A 15,601-nucleotide genomic window follows, 5' to 3' on the forward strand; every position below is an offset into this window, starting at 1 on the left:
AGCTTTAGTAGTTAAGATAGTTTGGTATTAGAACTAGAGTAAACAAATAGACAAATGAAGAGACTAGAATCATGTGAGATCACTTGTTTTCTTATAAAGCATAAAAAATGATAAAAGAAATTTAAAAAAATAATGAAACTGGGTCAATTGGTTATCCATATGGAAAAATATTCTTCATATCCTACTTCACATAAGATACAAAAATCAATTCTGGGGCAGGTCAGAGGCGTACGTCTATGTGAATGGTAATAACAAAATATCATGTAGACTTTTGGCTTTCAGCTCAAAGGAAACACAGGTGCAACTTTCTTTGGTTGTCCAGATTCCAGGTTCATCCAACACCAGCCACCTTTACCATACCACCGAAGTTCAACCCAAATGAGATCACATTTGTGTATCTGTTATGTACCTGTGGAGAAGGCAGTGTGATGTCTGTTCTGGCCCCAAAAATTGCCCCCTGGGTCTCTCTCCATAAAAGCTTGGTGATGACTTCACCAAGGCAACTGGTGATTGAAGGGTTTGAGGATTACGGTGAAACTGACCATTCAGAATGGACTGGCCCAGATTGAAATGGTACCTTCTGCTTCTGCTCTGATTATCAAAGCCTTCATGGAACCACCAAGAGGCAGAAAGAAGCAGAAAAACATTAAATACAGTGGAAACATCACATTTTACAAAATTGTCAATAGATGCAGAACCAATCTTTAGCAAGAGAACTCTCTGGAACCATTACCATCTGATATCCTGGGGACTGCCGAATCTGTGGGCTGCAGTGTTGATAGCTGCCATGATCAGGACATCATAGATAACATCAATGGTGGTATGGTAGAATGCCCCATTAGTTAAGAACTACAAAGGAAAATAGTTCAATAAAGGATCATTTGACAATGACAACAACAAAAGCAAAAAACTACATCACATAGAAAACAGAATTTCTTCATGACTTTAAGGACAGGCAAAAACTTGTTTTAAAAAAGTGTTGGTAAATGAGACAAAATCAGGAACCTCTGTTTAGCTAAAGATGCCAGTGAAAAAGTAAACAAGAAAACTACAAACTGGAGAAAATACTTTCAATATTTTATCTGATGAAAGATTACTATCTAGGGCGCCTGGGTGGCTCAGTGGGTTAAGCCGCTGCCTTCGGCTCAGGTCATGATCTCAGGGTCCTGGGATCGAGTCCTGCATTAGGCTCTCTGCTCGGCAGGGAGCCTGCTTCCCTCTCTCTCTCTGCCTCTCTCTCTGCCTGCCTCTCTGCCTCTCTCTCTGCCTGCCTCTCTCTACTTGTGATCTCTCTCTGTCAAATAAATAAATAAAATCTTAAAAAAAAAAAAGAAAGAAAGATTACTATCTAAAATATATAAAATGTTCCTGTGAAACATTATAAAAATAGAAAGCCCATTAAAAAATTAGCAAAAACTTGAACATTGAACAAGTAACTCATGAAAGATAATAAATGATGATAAGCATATGAAGTACTCATCATTATTCATCAGGGAACTGAAAATTGTGTAACTATACACTCTTGTGAGAATAGGTAAAATCTAAAGAAACTAGTGATACTACATATTGGTGAAGCTATGAAACAATTAGAGCTTTCACGCAGTATACATAGAAATGTAAATTGGTACAACCACTTCAGAAAACTGTTTGACAGTAACTACTAAAGCTGAATGCATGCATAGCCTGTAACTCAGCGATCCTAAGATTTCACTCCTACATGTGTACCCACCATAACAATGAATAAAAGGCAGGAACAAGAATATTCAAAATTGCATTAATCATCATTGCCAAATGCTAGAAACAATTGAAATGGCCAGCAAGGGTAAAATGGATGATAAATTGTGTAGTCATACAATGGGATAGTATATACTAAAGTGAATGAGTCACCACTACATCCAACCGCATAGATGGGTCTAGCGAGATAGCACTGAACAGTAGCAATCACACACAATGAGGCTATATTATATTTTTCCATTTACATAAGGTTCAAAACAGATAAATCTATGGTAAGAAAGACAAAGTAATGATTAACCTTAGAAAGGGAAGGGGAGAAACTGGGATGGGACATTATAGGTTTTATGGGATGCTGGTAATGTTCTACTTCTTGATCTGGATTATTACACAGATGTATTTACTTTGTGAAAATTCACCGAGATATATACTTATAATATGCTTATTTCTGTATGTTTTCTCTACATAAAATTTTAAAAGGCAAACACTAGGTAGCCAATATAGGGACAGTCTTGATATCTTCCAAACCGGATAAATCAAAAAGAGGAAAAATAGAAAAATTTGGAGGAGAAATAAGAAGACAAAGAGGGGTGAAGAAAGAAAGAAAAAGAAGAATTTAGAATCCTCTATCATTTCAACAGAAGGTAGGATAACAGAAAAACAAAAACAAAGACAATGAATGGTAAGCAAAAAGTACAAAAGAAGGCAGTAGAAATAAGCCCAAATGCATAAAATATCAAAGTGAACATGATAGATAAAGCTCACCTATTAAAAGAGATTATCAGATTGAGTAACAATAATATAAATTCATAAATATACTGGTTATAAAAGGCATACTTAACAACAAACCAAAAAAGAAAATTTGAACATAAAGTTTTAGAAAGCTAAGTAGATTTCACAGTAAGTTGCATTATAAAAAATAGGGAATAATTCCCAAGACAATAAAACAGTTTGACACCTAATAATATAACATTGCATTAGGGGCACCTGGGTGGCTCAGTGGGTTAAAGCCTCTGTCTTTGGCTCAGGTCATGGTCTCAGGGTCCTGGGATCGAGCCCCGCATCAGATTCTCTCTGCTCAGTGGGGAGCCTGCTTCCCCCTCTCTCTCTGCCTGCCTCTCTACTTGTGATCTCTCTCTGTCAAATAAATAAATAAAATCTTTTAAAAAAATAATATAACATTGCATTAGACAGAGCAAACTGACAGGATTACAAAGTAAAATTGACAAATCCAAAACTATATAGTAGGAGATGTCAAACACTTCAATCAAAAACATAAATCAGAAAAAAAGCTAGTAAAAGTATAGACTATTTGAACTACTGGGCTATACCCAGTCCCAGTTTTGCTCTCTCCCTACTCCAACCCATCTTCCAAAGCACACACACCAAAATCCTCAGGCCACTCAGAAGTGAGAAGAATTCAGTAACCAGTTCTTAAGCCAAATCTTACAGGTAAAGTCTCTTAGACTTAGGGACTTTGGGAGGGGACTTAAGGCAAATTCACCCAGACTATACCAGAACAAAAACAAAGTCTACATACAGGATCCACTGGAAATAAGAACAAGATGAAAGTTTAATGACATAGGAACTATGCAAACAGAACAAAAAACAAAAATGAAAGAAACTCTGTGGCAAGTAAAGTCTAAAAACATAGGAAAACATCTCACCAGTGTTTCACACCATAGAAAAACTTAAGAACATTAATTGAATAAGAACTTAAATGTAAGATGATAAGAATGAAGAATGAAATAAAAATGGAAATTGAAAATATAAGGAAACAAATTGAAACTAAAATAACACCATTACAAAACTAATAAGCAAATTACATACAGAAAAAAAATTGAATGGACGGGCTGAAAAATAAATTACTTACACAGAGAAAAGACTTGAGATAAGCACAGTAAAATCAAAGGAAAAATAAAAAGATTAATGGAAATAGAAGATAAAAGCTATTGAGGAGTGACAAAGATGACATTACACAAGGATGATAAATGTCTCTGAGGTAAAGAACTCAATAAATGAATCAGAAAAAGTATTCCAATAATTAATAGAAAAATAATCCTGAACTGCAGGAATCAGGGACTCTGTTACTCAGAAGTTTATATCATATTCCAACAAGTATATTCAACACTACCAACTCTAAATCATATTCTTGTTATTACTGAATTTAGAGGATAAGAAAAAATTCTTTAGGCATTCAGAGATGAATTGTTATAACCTAGAACAAAAGCAGACTTGCTTTAATCTTCTCCAGAGCAACATTCCAGGGTAGAAGACAATGGAGCACTGCCTAACTAAACTAAAGGAAAAGAAGTGTGATCCAAAAATATTGCATCCAGCCAATATTCATTCAACTATAAAGACTACAAAAAGGTGCTCTTAAATGTGAGAAGAAAAAAAAATAGCATGCATTCACTTTCTTGAGGGGCAAGAAAATGACTCAGTAATGGAATCTAGTCAATCAAGAAGTGAATATAGACTCCATGGTATATGGTATCTCCTGTGTTGACTAGCAGAAGGCAGTACTGTCACAGCATTATAAGAAGGTGTGACCTACGTTTTCTATAATCAGCCAACTGTTTCTTAAGGTTGAAAGGCAGTAGACACATAGTCTGCTCTAGCATGAAGGAACTTAGGGAATACAGCATTTACAAGTGTTTTTATAAATTCTTTGAAATAAAATTCATATAACAAGAGGGGATCAAAATTTAGAATTTAGGAATAAAGAAGTAGTAAAAAAAATAGTGATGACATTAAATCCATTTAAACATAGAACTACAAGAAAACTACTAAGGTTACAAAATATAAAATAAATGTCATAAAACTTTTAAATGCTTAGTGTCTTAAGGTCAAGTAAAATTAAGCTGCTTTTTGTGAAAAAGAGAATGTAGATTCTGATAGTGGCTCAAGATGACAGACTGAACACATGTGTTGATCAGTTCTCCTCCCCAAGACTGGATTAAAGTGATAACAAAAGTATAAGATCTGATGGAACAAGGTAAGGGCCAGTAGTTGACAAAAGAGTTCAATAAGTTTCAGAAAGTCCAAAAAACAGATGAAAGGGTAGAAGTGTAGAAATGGTTCTGGCTATAAAGAAAGCAGGTGTGACTGGTGTGATAGAGACCTAGGGTTGATTAAAAAATGAAAATATTTAGGGATGCCTAGGTGGCTCAGTTGGTTAAGTGTCTGCCTTTGGCTCAGGTCATGATCCCAGGGTTCTGGGATAGAGTTCCACATAGGGATTCTTGCTAAGCAGAGAACCTGGTTCTCCCTCTGCCTGTCACTCTCCCTGCTTGTGCTCACTCACTCGCTGACAATTAAGTAAAATCTTTTAAAAATGAAAATTTTAAAAATTAATTAAATATGTAAAGAAAAAGTAGTCACCCTGTATCCCTCACTTACTCTTAGCCTCCCCACCCCAAAAAATCAAAAGTAAACAAAGCTAAATCATTCTTTTCTAAGAAAGTTAGTTTGGAAAACCCAAAGTAGAGATGTTGACACTTAGAATGAAGCCTATCTTCTTGTTTTAGTGGTTCTTTAGCTTAAGGGCCAGATCACTATCCATTCACCTTAAGGAAGCCACTTGCACATTATTTCCAATTCTCTTTTTCATTATCCTAAAGTAACGAACAACTAAGAATTACCTGACATTTCAGGGAAAACATTTAAAGACCAAGATACACATGGTGAAATACCCCAGAGAAAGAAAGATAAATTAAGGAATGGAAAAGAACTTTAAAATATCCTAATTATTATGCTAAAGATATGTTAGATGTTACATGCATTCAGCAAGAATAGGATCTATGTAAAAAAAAAAAAACAGTAAAATAGCAAGAAGGAACACTTAGAAAATTAGTATCACTATCGGAAACAAACTAAGGAGAAGAAAAATATCAAAGGAATAATATACAGGAGCGTAGCATAGCTTAGGATAGATATAGGTATTCAGATTGAGATGACCCAGGAAATGTTCAGCATGAGTGCAATAAACATCTATTCCTAAACATAATATTGATAGATTTAAGAATGCCAAGGTCAGAAGAGTTTAGAAATTTTCAGAGAGGAAAAACAGTATTGAGTGCTAGTGTGCAGGCAGCGTTGTCTTCAAAATTCTGGTAACAGGGGCACCTGGGTGGCTCAGTGGGTTAAAGCCTCTGCCTTCGGCTCAGGTCATGGTCCCAGTGTCCTGGGATCAAGTCCCACATCAGGCTCTGTGCTCTGCAGGGAGCCTGCTTCCCCCTCTCTCTCTATCTGTCTGCCTCTCTGCCTACTTGTGATCTCTGTCTGTCAAATAAATAAATAAAATCTTTGAAAAAAAAATTCTGATAACAACTGATACCAAACTTAAAATGAAGCCTTGACTCAGGCAAATTATTAATCAAGTATGATGATGTAATAAAAGGGTTTTAAAATATCTAAGGACTCAGAAAATTTCTCTCCCATGCATCCTTCTTTACAAGATTCCTTCAGATGGGTCAGAGAAAACAAGAAACTTAGAATGAGAAAGGCATAAGCTATAGGAAGCAATGAATCTAACCTGTGACAATAATAATGGGAACACCTAACATGACTAGTATATGGTAAAGTCATTCTTGAAGTGAGGTCAAGAAAGAAGTATGCAGAAAAAAAAAATGTGTGCAGTGGGGTATATTCCATTGATTTGATAGTATCCTTGAAATGAAGAATTCAAACAAACCTAAGGATTGACCAAAGGAAAAAAGAAAGGCAATTAGAAATTTGAAGAGGGATCCTGTACGTGAAAAGTACACGCTATCCTATAATCACTGTTTGGCTTAGCAACAAACTACATTTGTGTAGTTAAAGTAATGTAAAGCAGTGCTTATTGATTTTCCAACTTTTAAAAGCTAAACAAAAGCAAAGCATTGAAAAGTTAACTGTGGCTATAACACAGAAGGCAATTTTTTCAGTCCTGTTAATATGAAAATAGAAACAATGCAAGGGTGAAGAATTGAAGGCCTCACTTTACAAGGTAAGAAGTCAAGATAGGTTTTTACTGCTGGACAGAAATAAAGGGAAAATGTATATTCTGGGGGGGGGGGTTTACAAATGTGGTCAAAATAAGACCTAAGAGTAGTGAAATAATTACTGTGGTAGAGAGGAGGTTGGGGAAGAACAAGGGAGCTAAATCCTCATTTACCATGGTAGGACATCAACGCCCAGTGTTTAACACAGATAATCCAAAAAATCATGACTAATCAATTTAGAATTTTAAAAATCTAAAAGCAGAAAGATATATTAAATAGTATCTTTTTAAATAAAATAATCTCTATTCACCTACCTAATGTATAAAGAGATGTTTACAGTAATATTCTTCTACTGTATTTCCAAACGGTGGTATTCCTTGAAAAATTCATATATTTATATCACTTTTACAATAGTAACATTATTATTGCATACTCTGAATGCTGGGAGAGTAATTGGTTATAAGGAGATCAAAGTGGGAGCAGGGAGGCCACTAAATGATTACAAAAGCCCAAGTGAGAAAATACAGTTGTATGGGCCAGGATGCTCACACTGGTAATGAAGCAACCTTATTCATGGCATAGTTTGGAGGGAGGAAAAGCAGGACTCCTAGCCTTAAATGTGGGTGGTATGCAGAAGAGGAGTCAGGGCAGATGCTGAAGTTTCTTACTCAAGCTGCTGGAATCACAGAGGTCATATAAGTAGAGTAGAAAGTGTTATTTCCAAGTAAAGAGGGATAGGGGCAGGGTCTAGAGTATGACTTTATATGTCCTAAATTTGAAATCCAAGAAACATACAAGTAATAATCATGTAGTCAGTTGCTTATACAAATTGGAGTGCAAATAGCCTATCCTGGATATATAAATCTGAGATTTGTCAGTGAATAGGCTATGATAGCCTTAGGCAAAACTCTAATCTTAGGGCCATTAGGACTCACAAACTAGTTACTTTAGTTATCAGATCATGAATGTTCATTGATTTTAATTTTTTGTTTTCATTTTTTTCTATAACCTAAATTGTGTCTGATCCATTCCCTGAGTAAAACTAATATTTTGTAAAACATACATAGACTCATAGAAGGTTGGGACTTAAAGAAATCTTCGATATTTTATACTCCAGTTCTCATTACATGGATTGAAAAACTTGAGGCTCAGTGTAAGTAATTTTCTTAAAAGAACTAATTTGTGACGGAAGTAGAAATAAAACATAAGTTGTCAGATTCTCAATCTGTGAGAATGAAAGTTCACACACATACCCATACACATCCATACACAAACACCTTGTGCATTAAAAAAATCAAGAAGAACTTTTTTTTTTTTTTATCAGACTCTACTAATCTCAGGTAAAAAACCCTGATCTTTGTTAGTTTCTTTGGGCTATAATATGAGAATATTGCAATATTACATGTATTATACTTTGCAAGACTTGTGTGTAAATCATTTTAAAGCCATAATAAAAGAAGAAAACTATTGAATATGTTTTGAAATATAAGAGTCTTTTCATTATCTAAATTACCAAATAATTTTTCATTTTGGTTGGCAATTATAATTTTTTAGATACATAGTTTATTATCTCCTCTAATTCCAATACTGCACAGAAAAATTTCTGCATAGAAAAATGTCCAAGAGGAAAGGAGAATTATTTTCCATTTGTATTTTTGTCATTTCATTATTTTTTTCAAATTATATCCAAATGATTCTGCTTTTTTTGTTATACTCCAACAGACAGACACCTGCTACCTCCTTCATAAAGGAAGTACCCCATCAGATTTTCTACTCCACATAAATAATTCCCTAGAAGAAGGGAAAATGCACAGAATGATATTTACCCTTATTTTTTTTTTAACAAATATTTCTATTGGATTTTGTAGTGTTATGCCAATACACTTTTGCCTTTGTGGACATTATATTTAATCTCTCTCATTTCCTCTAAAAATCATAATTAATCCCTTCCACTAGTAAGTTTTCTATTAAATGCTAAATCTTTATTACTTTTGAAAATGTCCTTTGAAATATTTTTCTGTACAATGATGAGGCACCTAAGTTCAATTAAAAGCTTCTGAACAATGTTCTGTTAAGCCATATAATCACTATGTACCCAAAAAGATCTTGCTAATTCATTCATCCCCACCTCTGCATTTGGGCAAATTTAAATATAAAAATTCACTAACTAAAGAGTAAAACTATTTTTTATTTTTACTCTTACTTAGATGTGCATGGCATGGTGTGAATGGAGAGGACCATAGAGCATGATCCCTATATTCCTGGCTTTTCAACAATTTTACTAAGTACTTGGAAAAGGACAGCTTTATATTGTAGTAAAGGCCAGAAATGGGTTCACTATGAAACTGAAGGTTAATCCCCGGAAATATGTTTACATAGTTACATGCTTTAGAAAAATTTGCAAAAGTAAGATATTTTTATTGCAATCAGTTAAAACTATTATCATTTTCTACCACAACTTCTCCATCATACTGCCCCTCCTGGCAGGAGGCGCCACAGCCACTATGAAGTGTTGGGTGCAGGGGATTATATATAAGTGATTCACAGTCAGTTCCCTGCCTCGAATCACTGCTAGCTACTCTGCATAGATTTGTTTCCAGAAAAACCCCTACCATTTCCTGCCACCACTTAACTCAGCATGTTACACAGAGATGCCCACAGTTCAGTCCTAGAACTATTAGGATACTGAAGGAGAAAGGAAGTTTGAACTCTATGGAAGGATGAGTTAGTCTTTGGAAGATTTTTCTTCCAAAAGAAAGTATACTTAATATTCAAATCTTATCTAAAATCTTATAATTCATATATGAAAGAAACTTGGTAGAGATTTTCAAATTAGACAACAGCCCTAAAATTTCATGACATTACTAAACAAATTATGGAAGGAGAAAATTTCTTAAAAATTGAATTCTATAAATTTCAATCAGTAGTGCTTGGTGAAAGACTGAATTACCATCTCATTTTCCTTATAAAAAATTATTATAAAATTGACATTTCATGGAAAAGATGTTGAGATTATAGTCAAAACTATGTTGATCAATAAAAAAGATATGTTATTTTTCAGGATTTTTCTGTTTCTGGCATTAGCTCTTAAAAGTTATACATCACTTCTTTCTCATCCTAAATAAATATTCACATTTGTATTCAACTCTTTATTAATGACTTTTTATGATTTTTTCTTAAAATGGGTCACAAAAATCATACCAAATTCAGACTCTAGAAAACATGCCTGTTTGATGACCACATAACTCCACCAGCCTTGCTGGACATTCTGATTTGAGTTAGGCACCATCATGAACAAAGAAATAAAAATTAAAAGGGAGAATAAGAGACTTCCTTTCCATTTTCCACTGTGCTTTAGGACTATATATTATTTACAAAAATGAAAGCTCTGAGCTTTAACAGAATAAAAATCACTGCCCTGTGATGATACTGTTTTGAATGTCTAATTTCTCACCAGGAAGGGACCAGAATTGATATCAGAAAATTGGTAAAAGAAAAAAAAAATTTTTTTTAAAGATTTTTATTTATTTATTTATTTGACAGAGATCACAAGTAGGCAGAGAGGCAGGCAGAGAGAGAGAGAGGTGGAAGCAGGTTCCCCGCTGAGCAGGGAGCCCGATGCGGGGCTCGATCCCAGGACCCTGGGATCATGACCCGAGCCGAAGACAGAGGCTTCAACCCACCGAGCCACCCAGGAACCCCCAAGTAAAAGAAAAAATTTGAAGGGTGGTCTATCTCCCAGTATTTCATCTTATTGGCCAGACTAATGGGCACTAATTACAAAATGATGTCTCACTTCTCCCCTACACAGGAATTTGGCCCTGGTCATTGGTTACAGTTTTGATACCTCAAGTCCTATATTTTGCCATTTGAAGAAGTAATGTACATTTAAGGAAAAACCCTAAAAAGTTAAGAAAACAAGCTGTCTAGAAACCACAAATTGCCACGGATTAGTTTATGATTTTTTGATGTGCAAACTACTAATCTAGTTACCTTTAAATGCACATAATGGTAAGAAATAACATGAGTCAGATACGCGAATACTTAATGAATGGCTGGTTTGTTAAGGCAGTCTTCAAATACGACACTTTTGTCTTAAGGCACACTGAGAAGAGCTAGCCCTGCTCTTAAATATTTTAGATTGAGTATTTTTCAATCTAAGAATCATTTCATTATCTTTTCCATAGTCTCCTTGAAAATGCAAAACCTTTTAGGAGGAATGACAAGAAATGAAGTTTTCTGTGACTGGGGAAATTCTACCACACAGTTTTCTTCTGCAGCTAGAACCGGGCATTTAAGATTGAAGCATTGTTTCCATTGCTAAAGGGAGAAGTGAAGCCCTGAGAAACAGAAGCAGAAAAATGAAAATGTAAATTCCCCTCCTGTAATTTGGAATGTGACCAATCTGACTGCATTCTCTCAGGGAATGTTGCTTTACTTGAATATATACTGCTTGAATGTAAATGATGTAAAATTGTCTTAGGATGCTCAACAGAGTAGAAACACACTCAGAAAAAAACGTCATTTTTGCAGTCTGATTTGTTTCCTTCTTTGATTTTTTTAAAAAGTCAAACAAAAAAATGTTAAAAGCATAGTACGATAAATATCCATATATTCATTAGTCCCACCAATAGTTAACATTTTGCCACCACTCCTTTTTTTTCTGTATTTCTTCCCCTGCAGCCACTTGGAACCACTTGAAAATAAGCTGCAGATATCATGACACTTCAGCACTGAGTGCTTTAGCATGTATCACTTAAAAACAGATACTTTGCTTCCTTACACAATATCTTCCTAAACGCAATACCATAAGATTATCACTCACAAGGAAATTTATACTTATACAGTAATACCATCAAAATTGAAATCTAAATTCACATTTCCTCAGTTGTTCTCAAGTGTCTCCTGTGGCTGTTTTATTTTTCTAAATCTAAATTCACATTTCCTCAGTTGTTCTCAAGTGTCTCCTGTGGCTGTTTTATTTTTCTAAGATTAATCAAGAATCACTTGTTGCATTAATTTTCATTTCTACTCAGCCTCCTTTTAAACTAGGATATTCTGGGCACCTAAGTGGCTCAGTGGGTTAAGCATCTGCCTTCGGCTCGGGTCATGGTCTCAGGGTCCTGGGATCGAGCCCCGCATTGGGCTCTCTGCTCAGCGGGGATCCTGCTTCCCCCTCTCTCTCTGCCTGCCTCTCTGCCTATTTGTGATCTCTGTCTGTCAAATAAATAAATAAAATCTTAAAAAATAAATAAATAAACTAGGATATTCTGCCTTGCCATTCATTCATTCATTTCCTCTCACGACATTGACTTAAAAAAAACACTACTCGGGCTGAGCATCTGGGTCGCTTAGTTGGTTAAGTGCCCCACTCTTGATTTCAGTTCAGATCATGATCTCAGTGTTGTGAGATCAAGCCCCACATTGGGCCTCATGCTGGCTTGTGGCAGCTGCTTGAGATTCTTTCTCTCCCTTTGCCCCTCTACCACACCTGCTTGTATTCTCTCTTCCTCCGTGCCTCTCTAAAAAAACAAAAACCTGAGGCCAGCTGTCTTCTATAGTGTCCCAAACTTCAACTTGATTGGGTTTTTTGAATGACTTAATTCATGTTGAACATTTTTGGCAAGAGTACTCTATCGATATGCTTCATGCTAGGAAGTAAAGAGTATCGGTTTGTCCCATTGTTGGTAATACACTCCTTGTTTGATTATGGTGGTGTTCCCCATATTACCACAATGTAAAGAAATTCTTTACACTTTGAAATTAATATGTAATCTCTGGAATAATAATTTGGAAGGTCTGTGTGAATATTCTATGCCCAACATATCTTCACTCCGTGGTTTCACCATCCATTCATGATTTTTGCCTGAATGAATTATTATATTGGTGTTTGAAAAATAGAAAATTTTATTTTTAAAAATATTTTACTTATTTATTTATTTATTTGAGAGAGAGAGAGAATGAGTGAGGGGAAGAGCTGACAGAGAGGGACAAGCAGACTCCCTGCTGAGCTTGGAACTTGGTGCTGGGCTGCATCTCACCACCCTGAGATCATGACCTGAGCCAAAACCAAGAGTTGGACATTTTACAAACTGAGTCACCCAGGTGCCCCCAAAATGGAAAAATTTCTAATTCTATTATTATTTCTACCCTCATTAGTTGGCATTCTTTTGCAGAAAAAGTGCATTTCATACCCTTCTGCCTTGTTATGTATATTACTATGGATTCATGTGTTCTTTTTTGTTAGCTGTGTTGTAAACCATTACCTACACTATTCTTTTTGATGCTCTAATTGTCCCAGACACTACAAGTGGGATTCTATTAAGACAGCCCTTGGGTCCTTTTAACAAGTTATCATACCTCTGGTGAAAGACGTCCCAGGCTTAACTTTCACTTTCTTGATCCCTTCTCAGAACCAGGAATTTCTGCAAGAAGCTACTTGGATTTCTTTTAGTGGGGAATGTATTTAGAAACTGAGATCAGGATGTTGGGTGTGTTGATGGCTAGTGGGATGTCATTCTTTAAACCCATTCGGTGGACAAAACTAAGAAATATATGTACATATTTAAGTCAGGAGTTCATACTGAATGCTTCAATCCAAATCCAAAGACTTAAACCCCCTCCAAATTAGTATTTCTTTTTCACAGTGAAAATATCTGTTCCCAAGAATATCAATATATTCATTAATTTTCCCTTTTCTACAATATACAAAAATTATGTCTGGTATTACTACAATACCTTGTCAATGACAAAAAAATAGAGTTCAGGATTTCTTTCAGTTTTCTTGTACTTAGAGAAAAACCCATTTATGATACATAGGGTACTATGTTTATTTATTTACTTTTTAAAAAAAGATTTTATTTATTTATTTGTCAGAGAGATAGAGTACAGACAGGCAGAGCGGCAGGCAGAGTCAAAGGAAGAAGCAGGCTCCCTGCGGAGCAAGGAACCTGATGCGGGGCTCGATCCCAGGACGCTGGGATCATGACCTGAGCCGAAGGCAGACGCTTAACTGACTGAGCCACCCAGGCATCCCAGGGTACTATGTTTAAAACTTGAATGAATTTCATTTTTTCCATATGATTATATCATCAATTTGATATATAATTAGATTCATTTATTTTTATTTGTATCCATTTGTGAGGATGATCTTTTTAAAATTATTTTTATTTTATTTTATTTTATTTTATTTTTTTAAGATTTTATTTATTTATTTGACAGAGAGAAATCACAAGTAAGCAGAGAGGCAGGCAGAGAGAGAGGAGGAAGCAGGCTCCCTGCTGAGCAGAAAGCCCCATGTGGGGCTCGAACCCAGGACCTGGGATCATGACCTGAGCCGAAGGCAGCGGCTTAACCCACTGAGCCACCCAGGCACCCCTTAAAATTATTTTTAATTTTATTTCTGAAGAGGTAAAGCATTTATGTTGTTCAAAATTTAAAACAATAGGTTCTGAGGAGTACTGTCCCTCTACTGCATTCCCCCATTCCTTGTATGGTAAAAATTTTTATTCATTTTTGGCTTATCTTTCCTGATTTCTATTTTATAATGCACACACACTTATCTATATTTTTATTGAAAATGTATGTATATAACCTCGTTTCTCTTTCTTACACAAAAAATAGTATACTATATATACCTGGGTTTGGATTTTTTTTTCCAAATACAGTATGCCTGAAAATAATTTCATAGTAATTCATAGAATTCTTCCTCAACCTTTTTTTTTTTTTAATTAGTGGTATTCCATGTGTGAATGTATCATAATTTATTGCACCAGTTTCCTATGGCTGGACACTTGGGGTGTTTTCAGTAGTTTGCTATTTATAAATAATGTTTCAGTGAATAACGTTGTGCATATTTTTTTCCCTCACATTTGGGAAAGCGTATCTTAGGTTAAATTCCTATATGTGAGAATTGCTGCTGTGTCGATAGTAAATCCCTTGCTATATAATGCAAAATTCCTTTCAAAGGTGTTCTATCATTTTGAATTCTCATCAGCAATATTTGGGAACCTGTTTCTTGTAGTCTTGTATACAAAATATGTTATTGAGATTTTTGAATTCTTGTTCCTCTAATACATAAGAAATAGTATTTCAATGTAGTTTCAACTTACATTTTTCTTATGAGGAATTATTAAACTTTTTACATCTTTGAGGGCTTTTTGTGTATATTTTTTCCATGAACTGATTGTTTATATCTTGGCTTATTTTGCATTAGGTTGTAGGTTTTTTAAAATATATTTTAAGAAATGTTTATATAGTAGAGATGTTAGCTCTTTATCTACGATAAGGTAGCAAATATCTTCTCATCTGCCATTTGTCATTTGCCTTTGTTTATGGTGGTTTTGCTAATTTAAAAGTATTTTTAATGTATTTGAATGTGTCAGTCTTTTATTGTATCTGGATTTGAATTATAACTCTCCCAGAGGTTATTTAAAAGCTTCACCTGTACTCTTCTAGTCCTTATGCGATTTCACATTTTGCAATAGACCTCTGCCCTATTTGGAGTTTGTTCTGGTATATAATATGAAGTATGGGTAGCCTTCCAATTGTTCAAACATCATTAACAAATCCTACATTTTCCCCTAGTGATTTGAGATGTCCCTTTCATCATATGTTGAATTTTTTCTTTTTTTTTTATTATTCTAATATAATTAGCAGAGTTATATTCATTTCAGGTATAAAATTTAATGATTCAAAATCTCTATATTAATGCTTATCAAGATAAGTGTACTTTTTTATCTCCTTTACCTCTCACCCCCCACCCACCTGCCCTTGGCAACTACCTATTCTTTATATTTAAGATCTGTTCTTCAGTTTGTCTTTATTATTTTCCTTTGTTCATTTGTTTTATTTCTTAGGGTCCACATATGAGCAAAATCATAAGG

At 34.9% G+C, this 15,601-nt stretch overlaps 1 pseudogene; it reads left to right on the forward strand.

The window, feature by feature from the left end:
- Positions 1–242: 242 nt before the first annotated feature.
- Positions 243–846, forward strand: LOC125101584 (60S ribosomal protein L12-like; annotated as a pseudogene).
- The last annotated feature ends 14,755 nt before the right edge of the window (positions 847–15,601 follow it).

The sequence above is a fragment of the Lutra lutra genome, chromosome 6 (assembly GCF_902655055.1).
Source record: "Lutra lutra chromosome 6, mLutLut1.2, whole genome shotgun sequence".
Classification (NCBI taxonomy): Eukaryota; Metazoa; Chordata; class Mammalia; order Carnivora; family Mustelidae; genus Lutra; species Lutra lutra.